At 38.0% G+C, this 10,000-nt stretch overlaps 1 protein-coding gene across 1 annotated transcript in view; it reads left to right on the forward strand.

Moving 5' to 3' along the window:
- Positions 1-424: 424 nt before the first annotated feature.
- Positions 425-10,000, forward strand: part of LOC143295196 (acid-sensing ion channel 4-A-like) — a 49,201-nt gene continuing 39,625 nt past the window's right edge. The window contains exon 1 of the mRNA XM_076606768.1: positions 425-531. The gene's annotated coding sequence lies outside the window, so the exon portion shown is untranslated. The remainder of the gene's footprint in view (positions 532-10,000) is intronic.

Raw genomic sequence — 10,000 nt, forward strand, 5'->3', positions numbered from 1 at the left:
GTGTGTGTGTGTGTGTGTGTGTATGTTCTGTCTTTCTGTTTGCGTGGCGTGTGTGTGTGTGTGTCTGTGTCTGCGTCTGTGTGTGTCTGTGATTGTATCTTACAATACAATTCTTGTTTTGCCTCCTCCCTGGATTATTACTCCACCCCTACTCCCCGACCACCACCACCACCCTCCCACCACACTGACTCAACCCTCCCCCCTCCCCTCCCGTCCCCTCCTCCCCCACCCTTTCCCATAATTTCACCACAAGCTTATTTTCTCCGCGGGTTCAAAACAGAAGTGGGAGTGTGTGGGGGAGAGGGGGACCAGGGCAGCGGGTGGAGTGTTGGAGTGCATGCGGATAGGGAGGGGGCAGAGGAGCAGGGTATTAGTGTGTGGGTAGTGTGTGTGTGCCACCCCTTTGAGCAGAAAGCGGGTTCCACTTGACTGCACACAGAAAGACTGGCGACAGGTCAGGAAAGTGGATGTTCCAATAAAAAACACAAAAAATCTGTGTGGTGCCAGCAGTCGCCAGTCTACCCGGGGTGGGTATGTGGTTGTGGTTGTGTCGTTCCGTTGGACATCATCGTTCGCTGCAACTCTTTAGCCGCTGTGTTGTTGTTGTGGTGGTGGTGGTGGTGGTGTAGGAGGTGTGTGTGTGTGTGTGTGTGTGTGTGAACTCAGAACTCAGAACTCATTTAATTGTCGTAAAACCATCATAGGAATTATGGACACTATAAACTAAACACAACAAGCAAACAAAAAGTAAAAGCAATAAGTTGTGAGCACATGCAGGATATTCCATAAGACATAGTTATGGACTGCGTGTGTGTGTGTGTGTGTGTGTGTGTGTGTGTATGCTTGGAGGTAAGTGAAAGAGTTCTATGTCTCTGTCTGTCTGTCTGTCTGTGTCTTTGTCGGAGTCTGTGCGTCTTGTCTGTATGTCTGTCTTGTCTGTTTCCCTCTCACTGCTCTGTTTCTTTCTCTCCCTGTCTCTGCCTCCCTCTGTCTCTGTCTCTCTGTCTCTCTCTCTGTCTGTCTCTGTCTGTCTGTCCGTCTGTCAGTCTGTCAGTCTCTCTCTCTCTCTCTGAATTTTTAAAAAAATCCATGTGAACAAACTGCAGATTTTTTCTTAAAATATTTCAACACATTGTTTGATAGGGGCATTTATCCTGATAACTGGTGTAAGACTGTTACTCTTCCACTGTATAAAAAAGGTAATATAAAGGATACAAATAACTATAGAGGAATATCATTATCAAATATTTGTAGTAAAGTGTTTAGTACGATAATTAGTCAGCGACTCCAGGAATACGTAGAAGAAAATAATGTAACTGATGAATATCAAGCTGGCTTTAAGCGTGGCTATGCAACAGTTGATCATATGTTTATCCTTTCGGCCTTTATTCAGAAACAATTCGCGTATAATCGTAAACTTTATGTTGCTTTTATTGATTTCGGAAAGGCTTTTGACTCTATTAATAGAAATTTATTATGGCCTATACTGCTAAAAAATGGTATTAGTGTAAAGTTTTTTTTTAAAGTGTTAAGAGCATGTATGATGTTGTTCAAACAAGGATAAGATCAGGTGACAAACTTACTAATTATATAAAACGTACAAAAGAGTGAAACAAGGAGATGTCCTTGATAAGAGAGACAATTGTGTCTTAATGTGTGTGTGTGTGTGTGTGTGTGTGTGTGTGTGTGTGTGTGTGTGTGTGTGTGTGTGTGTGTGTGTGTGTGTTGTATTTATTTTTGAGGATCTGTGGTGCTTGTGTAATTATTGGTTTGATTATACAGTTATGTTTTTGCTCCTCTTCATATGAGGCTAAGGCCTTAAACGAATGAAATATCTGAATCTGAATCTCTCTCTCTCTCTCTCTCTCTCTCTCTCTCTCTCTCTCTCTCTCTGAAGGAATTTTGTTTTGTTTCATTATTTGCTTTCACCATTTCATTTGTTTATCATAATGGGTTTGTTATGCAATGAAAGTATGTTAACGCATTCATCCATGTCATAAGGACCTCATGGCCAATGACATTAAAGTGTCAAAGCGTCAAAGCGTCTCTCTCTCTCTCTCTCTTTCTCTCTCTTTCTCTCTCACTCTCTCTCTCTGTCTCATGACGGCATGGACAGTAGGTTTGATGGCATGAATGACAGTATGAAAGAGCTGAAAGAACAGTATGGCACCCTGTACACTGACTTAAAGAATCTGAGGGAGGAGGTGGACACTTTGAAAAAAGAAAACATGGATCTAGCTAAGCAAAACTCTGATCTTTTGGACCGAGTAGATCAACTGGAAAGAAAAACTGACGATCTAGAAGGAAGGTCTAAACGAAATAACCTCATCTTTTATGGCATTTCAAGAGGTCAAAATGAAACAAATGAGCAAGCTGAAGGGAAACTGAGGGATGTTTTTACTGATAAATTGGACATGGTTGATGACGTTGAGTTCGAGCGCGTTCACAGACTGAATGCAAAGCCTGACTCCCCAATTATTGCATGCTGCTCCTTTTATAAGGATAAGGTAAAAGTTTTGAAAGCAAAAAAGAAACTGAAAGGCAGCAGTATTTTTGTGGGAGAAGATTTCTCTTTGCGTGTCAGGGAGATCAGGCGTCAGCTGTCACCCCACCTGAAGAGGGCAAGGGAGGAAGGGAAAAGGGCTGTAATGGTCTTTGATCATTTAATCATCGATGGCAAGAAATTCTTTCTGGATGACCGTCTTGGTCTGAAAGAAAGCAAATAGGGAAACGGCCGGCCAGTTGATGAAAAATGTCCCTCCCTGGGTGTGAGAGAGAAAGGGAAGCTGGAAACGGTAACACCGGTGCATTTGCCTATCACTGGTGTCAGTGACAGCGCTGAGCTCTGCACCGTGAACCAGAACAGCTCTGTGAATCTGACGTCTGATTGCACGTGCAGACAAGAGGTAAGCACGGTGTGTTCGTTTGACACACATGACACACAGAATGTAAATAAACCTTTTTCTTTCTTACTGTGGAATGTCAACGGATTGTGTTCGAAACTTATTGATCCTGATTTTTTGTCGTTTATCTTTAAGTTTGATTTTATTTGTCTGGTTGAGACTTTCATGGAAGAGTGCCGATCAGATATGTTTCCTGGCTACACTTTATTTTGTAAATCAGCTGTTAAGTTCACCAAACAAGGGAGACGATCAGGTGGAGTGATTTGTTTGATAAAGGATGAATTTTGTCATTTTGTTAAAAATATTGATGTGACTCATTCTAATTTTTGTGTATTTCTGATTGATAAGATGTTATTTGGTCTTGATAAAGATATATTGTATTTTTGCTCGTATATTCCCCCAGAAAGCTCTCCGTTTTATACTTATTTTGATATTGATAATGGGATTTGTATACTTGAAGACTGTCTGACTGATTGTTTATTGGCACACGATGCTTATGTTATATTAAATGGTGATTTGAATAGTAGGACTTCAAACATTTGTCAAGATCTGTCTGTGAAAGATGATTTTATTATGCAGCATGACAGTAGGTCTGTTAGTACATCTCGGCGTTCTGAAGATTGTTTCTTAAATAATTATGGAAAATTACTGCTGAATATGTGCACTGCTTTAGGTTTGAATATTTTGAATGGTGTATGTGAGGGCGACCGTGAAGGTCGCTATACATATATTTCTGATGCTGGAAGCAGTGTCAATGATTATTTTATATTTTCAAAAGAACTTTTCACCATTGTATTTGATTCAAGTGAATTAATTGTGTCTGAACGCATTGATTCTGATCATTTACCACTTATACTTCATGTTGTTTTTCCTAAAGGGAAGAATCTTGATGTCACTGAACAAGAGCAAGACATAGTCATTGAAAAAATTATATGGAATGAGGAATATGCTGATTTGTTTCGTGATACTCTAAGGAATGATGAAATGAGAACTAAAATTGATAATGCAATAGATTTAATAGATGTGGATGTAAATGATGCATTGTTATTGTTTAATGAATGTATAAAAGAAAGTGCAGAATGTATGAAAAAATGTGTGCGTGTCAATAACAAGAAGGCACGTGATGACTGGTTTGATCAAGAGTGTACCATGAGTAAAAGAAACGTAAGGTCTTTGTTAAGAGTTTGTCGACGGACATTAAAAACAGAAGACGTGGATGTTTATTTGATTGCGAGAAGAGAGTATAAACATTTGATAAAGAGAAAAAAGAAAGAATTTAACAGATCTTTAATAGATAAGCTTGTAGCTTCTATAGATTGTCAAAAGGAATTTTGGAATAATATCAGTAAACTCTCTTTTAAAAGAAAACAACCAAGACATAACATTGAAATAGATACTTGGTTTAAACATTTTCAGCAGTTGTTACAACCAAATGTAGATAATGTGGAAAATGAAGCTGTACATGATGATGATATACTTGATGATGACACAGATCAATACATGAATAGACCAATATCTAAAGAAGAGGTACTGTTGGCAATAAGGAAACTTAAAAATGGTAAAGCAGCTGGCCCTGATGGAATCATTGGTGAACTGTTTAAGAATTGCACTGATCATATAGTTCCTTTCGTTCTTAAATTATTCAATAAATTATTTGAAAAGGGTATTTACCCCATTAACTGGATTGAATCAATAATTTTGCCCATTTATAAGAAAGGTGATGTAAATAATCCCAATAACTATAGAGGTATTTCCCTAAGTGACATAAGTGGTAAATTATATGGAATGATTATCAATAAGAGATTGCAAGAATGGGTGGATGAAAATGACATCACAGGTGACCACCAAGCCGGTTTTAAAAAAGGATACTCTACTGTAGACCACATGTTTACGTTGCTTGCATTAGTACAGAAACAGTTTTCGTTTAATCGTAAGTTGTATGTTGCTTTCATTGATTTCGAAAAGGCATTTGATTCTGTTAATCGTAATCTTTTGTGGCCAGTTCTACTTAGGAATGGTATAAGAGGTAAACTTTACAAATGTGTAAAAAGCATGTATAATGTAGTAAGATCTAGAGTTCGCTGCGGCGCTAAACTGACTGAATTCATTAACTGTACAGCTGGGGTTAGACAGGGAGATGCCTGCAGTCCAATTTTGTTTTCTTTATTCATTAATGAATTAGCAATCCATGTAATTAATAATGGAAGACATGGGGCTTTGTTTCCGATTGATTCTTTTGAATTATTCATACTTTTGTTAGCTGATGATGTTATTCTGATTTCAGAAACTGTTATAGGGTTACAAACACAGTTGAACAACCTTCACCATGCAGCAGTTTCACTCCAATTAAAAGTTAATATGTTGAAAAGTAATATCATAGTATTTCGTAAGGGTGGCTATTTGAGCAGCAGAGAAAGATGGGTGTATGATGGTAGTTTGATGCCAGTTGTCAATGTTTACAAATATCTGGGCATATTTTTCTCCACACGCTTGAGTTTCGTTGGGGCATGCAAAGATCTAGCAAGCAGAGCCAAAAATGCATTGATTTGTATTATGAAAAAGTTGCATATGCTCAATAATGTTTCCTTTGATTTGTTTATCAAATTATTTGACACACAAGTGCAGCCTGTTGTGCAATATGGCTCTGAATTGTGGGGTCTAGACAAAGCTGCTGTTCACTGTGAATCAGTCCACACTTTTGCATTAAAGAGATTTTTAGGAGTAGATAGGCAAACGCCAAATGACTTAGTATATGGTGAAACGAATCGATACCCGTTATATCTAGTTTCTGCAGTCAGGTGTATACGTTACTGGTTGAGATTATTACATATGGAACATAACAGAATACCCCGCAAAGCTTATGATATGCTATATGATTTAGATACTAGAGGCAGAGTGAACTGGGTAACCAAGATTCGCCATTGTTTGTTTGAATATGGATTTGGATTTGTTTGGTTAAACCAAGGTGTTGGTAGCATCCAGGCGTTTATCGGTGTGTTTCGACAACGTCTAATTGATTGTAGATGGCAGAAGTGGTCTGATCATATTCAGAATAGTGAAAGATTTAGTTTCTATAAGAATTTTTGCAGTGTGTCTGATCTGAAACCTTACTTAGTGTTGAATATGGATAGACATTTAAAATATATGACAACAAGATTTAGATTTGGCATTACAGAATTAGCGGTCCATCATTACAGATACAGAACATGTAACGACAGTGATCTGACCTGTCCATTATGTAAGGAATCACAAGAAAATGAGATACACTTTGTTCTTTGCTGTCCAGTTTTAAGGAACATTCGAGAGGAGTTTATTCAGCCTAAATATTATAGTAAACCTACGTTGTTTAAATTGAACTTATTGATGTCATCTACTTCCCCTGAAGTTGTTCGCAAATTTTCACTATTTCTATACAAAGCTTTCAAATTCAGAGAAATGGCTACTTCGTGAAAATGCTGTATGTATTCTTTTGTTTGTTTGTTTTGTTGTTGTTTTTCTTTTATTGTCCTACACATTGAACTGTAATGCTGGTATATTTTTGTTTGACTGTGTTTATTGATGCTCACAGTGTCGTGATGTATTGTTTGTAAAATAATGTTCACATTCCCCTTCATAAGGGGCCTAGGCCTATACATGAATAAACCATCTTGAATCTTGAATCTTGAATCTCTCTCTCTCTCTCTCTCTCTCTCTCTCTCTCTCTCTCTCTCTCTCTCTCTCTCCCTCCCTCCCATTCTTTATTTTGCTGTCTGTCTGTTTGTCTGTCTGCCTCTCTCTGCTTGTCTCGTGACCACGAAATAACATGAATACTCAGAATAACTGATGTTAATTGGATTGACGCTTGCGTACCCACTTCCACGTGAGAGATGAAGACCACTTTATGAATAAATCATCTGCATTTGTCTCTCTCTCTCTGTTTGTTTGTGTGCAGGAGGGTGGGGGGTGCGTGTGTATGTGTGTAAATGTGTGTGCGTGAAATGTTTATTGTCATTAGCTTTATAGCTGCAGTGACATAGGGGTGCAAGTTGTTGAACATTTTGATTGTTTAATACGTGGTTCTCTCCCCCCCCCCCTCCAGACCCCCCCTCTCTCTCTCCCCACCCCCGCCACTCCCCCTACCCTCTCGTCCCCACCTCTCTCTTCCCTTCTCTGTGTGTGTGTGTGTGTGTGTGTGTGTGTGTGTGTGTGTGTGTGTGTGCGCGTGTGTGCGCGTGCGAAATGGTTAATGTTATTTAGCTTTACTGCAGCGGTGACATTTGGGGTGAAGTTGGGCGCAGACTAATTGTACACTCTTCTCTCTCTCTCTCTCTCTGTCTCTTCCCTCCCCCCCCCCCTTCTCTCTCCCTCTCTCTCCCCCCACCCTCCTTCTCTCTCCCTCTCTCTCCCCCCCCCTCTCTCTCTCTCTCTCTCTCTCTCTCTCTCTCCCCTCCCCCTTCTCTCTCCCTCTCTCTCCCCCCCTCTCTCTGTCAGTGTGACAACCTTAGCGTCCTTTGGGATTACCGACCTGCAGGTACAAAGATGAAATATTTAGCAATGCTTCTGTTAGTTTCGTTTGCTTTTTGGTTTGTTGTTGTTGTTTTTGCTTGTTTGTTTATTTGTTTCGTTTGTTGTCAAGTGTATTTCGTCATTTCCGTTCCATTTTGATTGCAGTTCTACTCTTGACTGGCAGCTTTCGTAAGACCCCGTGCACACTAAGAGCACCACTTTTTAAAGTTATTTTCTTTATTACGGAAAAATAGCACGTGTTATAGTTTTCTTTGTAAGGAACTTAGAGAAAGAAAAGAGATAAGACTGAGATGCTAGACGTTGATTATTATGAAAAAAACAACAACCAACAACGTAAAGGCGCAAACTGACACGGACGATAATTAATTTTTCCGAAAAATTACATTCTCATTCATATTTTGAAAAAAGAAGAAGAAGAAGAAGAAAGAAACCCACTCACGGAATATCATTGTGACCCATTTAGTAATTCGCTTATATTCAGACTGTTGTCATCAAATATCTACCTTTCGTTTAATTTCATCTGATATTTGAAAAGAATGACTTGCTTTGGGCTCTGTTCCACGAACTATAAGATGATATGCAAACATCCTAGAAACAGGATTTCAACAGATTAACTTTAAAACAAGAGAGGCAAGGCCTTCAAGACTCACTTGTGACATGCACTTACTACAATAATTGAATCAAAACACACAAAAAATCAATTGCAAAACAAAAGTCGTGTGCACCTCCCAACATAGAAATATAGACCACACAAAGTTGTGTTGGATTTCACATTGTTTATTTTATTTTATTTTTTTCACTTTTTTTTCAAAATTAAAAACATGAAGGAAAATAAATAATTTCTAACTCACACTTGCTTTTGTTTAAATGAAAGAGTGTGACCAACATACAGACAAACAGAAGATAGGTAATAAAGTTAAGTTACATGATATACATATATAAATATATAAGATGTAACTGAACTTTTTGTTAAACTATTCAGTAATGTATTATAAGCTTAATCATAGAGAAAACAATACAATGTGAAAAAAATCAACATGGGTATTAACAATGTGCCTGTCTGCTATATGATTACAATTAGTATTAGAAAAAATGACAATCACAACACATTTTCATCAAATTACAGATTTGTGTGATAATCCTGATTCAGTAAGACCCAACACACACACACACACACACACACACACACACACACTTTTTCTAGTGTAAACTTCAAAGTCATACATACCACTATTTGAGTATGCAGCTGCATTACCTGCCCACACATGAAAATCAAAATTCAAATGATAGATATAGGTCAGTTACATTTTATACATGTATTTATATAAATACATAAGATGTAACTGAACAGTGAGCTATTTACTCTGTATGAAAAACATAAACTGTTAATTACATAATTATAAGCTTATAATTGTTGAGAAAAAGTGTAATACAGTATGAAAAAATAAATATAGATATTAACAATGTGCATGGCTATTTGTTTCAAATGATTGTTCAAACTCAAATTTGCTTTTTGTTTAAGTGAAAAAGGATTCAACTTCATATAAGAAATAAAGTTCAGTTACATTCCATACACAAGATGCATGGTTCAACCCCCCGGAATGGATCAGTCAGCCAGGGTCTGTTTCCCAGCAGTCTGAAATCAGTTATGTAAACTGCTATCAGTCATACTATATTATTGTTACAGAACCTCACACACACACACACACACACACACACACACACACACACACACACACACACACACACACACACACACACACGTGAACACAACAAACAAAACTCTTTCATTTAATAAATATATCTGTATCCTCATGTATAAAGTTTTTTTCTTGTAATCTCTCTCTCTCTCTCTCTCTCTCTCTCTCTCTCTCTCTCTCTCTCTCTCTCTCTTTCTCTCTGTCTCATGCGCCTCTAATTCAGTAAATACATTCCACAATTTAATCTATTTTGTGCTCAAAACACGTGTACACAAATACATTATATATATATAGTCTGCCGCTGATGCAGAAACTGAGCCAGTAGGGAGTTGTCAGACTGGTCAGTTTTGAGGGTGGATGGCTGACTGACTTCATCAGTGGTTGCTGTCTCTGCCATTGTTGTTGTTCTTCTTTCCCTTCTCTACCGCCTTCATGTGTTGTCGAACACAGTGTGTAACAAGCATCGTCTGCTACAAGCATGACTGACATCAGTCTCGGGGTAAATGGCGCCCCATTTTACCATCTAATTTTATAGTTTTAAAGTTGATATGAAAATTGAGTATTTTGTTAAACTAATAACGTGTAGAGCCAAGTACGGGTACTTCTAAATGTCGTTTGAAGTGAAAAGGACTTCATTTTGAGAATAGTCAAGACTGGAAATTTTTACGTTTCATCAAGGGTATTAACTCTCATGGTTTAATATTTTTGACTGTGAATTCCGATTGATTTTGTTGATATTTTTATGGCAGTTTGGGGCATAATCCAGTAAGTGATGAGGCGTTCACAAATCTTTCTCTGAATAAATATTTAATGGTCTCCTTCTCCAACTTTCCAACACATGTTATCGTGTATTGTCGATTGAATATTGGATTGAACGGGCAGGTCAACAAC

Source organism: Babylonia areolata, chromosome 20 (genome assembly GCF_041734735.1).
Source record: "Babylonia areolata isolate BAREFJ2019XMU chromosome 20, ASM4173473v1, whole genome shotgun sequence".
Classification (NCBI taxonomy): domain Eukaryota; kingdom Metazoa; phylum Mollusca; class Gastropoda; order Neogastropoda; family Buccinidae; genus Babylonia; species Babylonia areolata.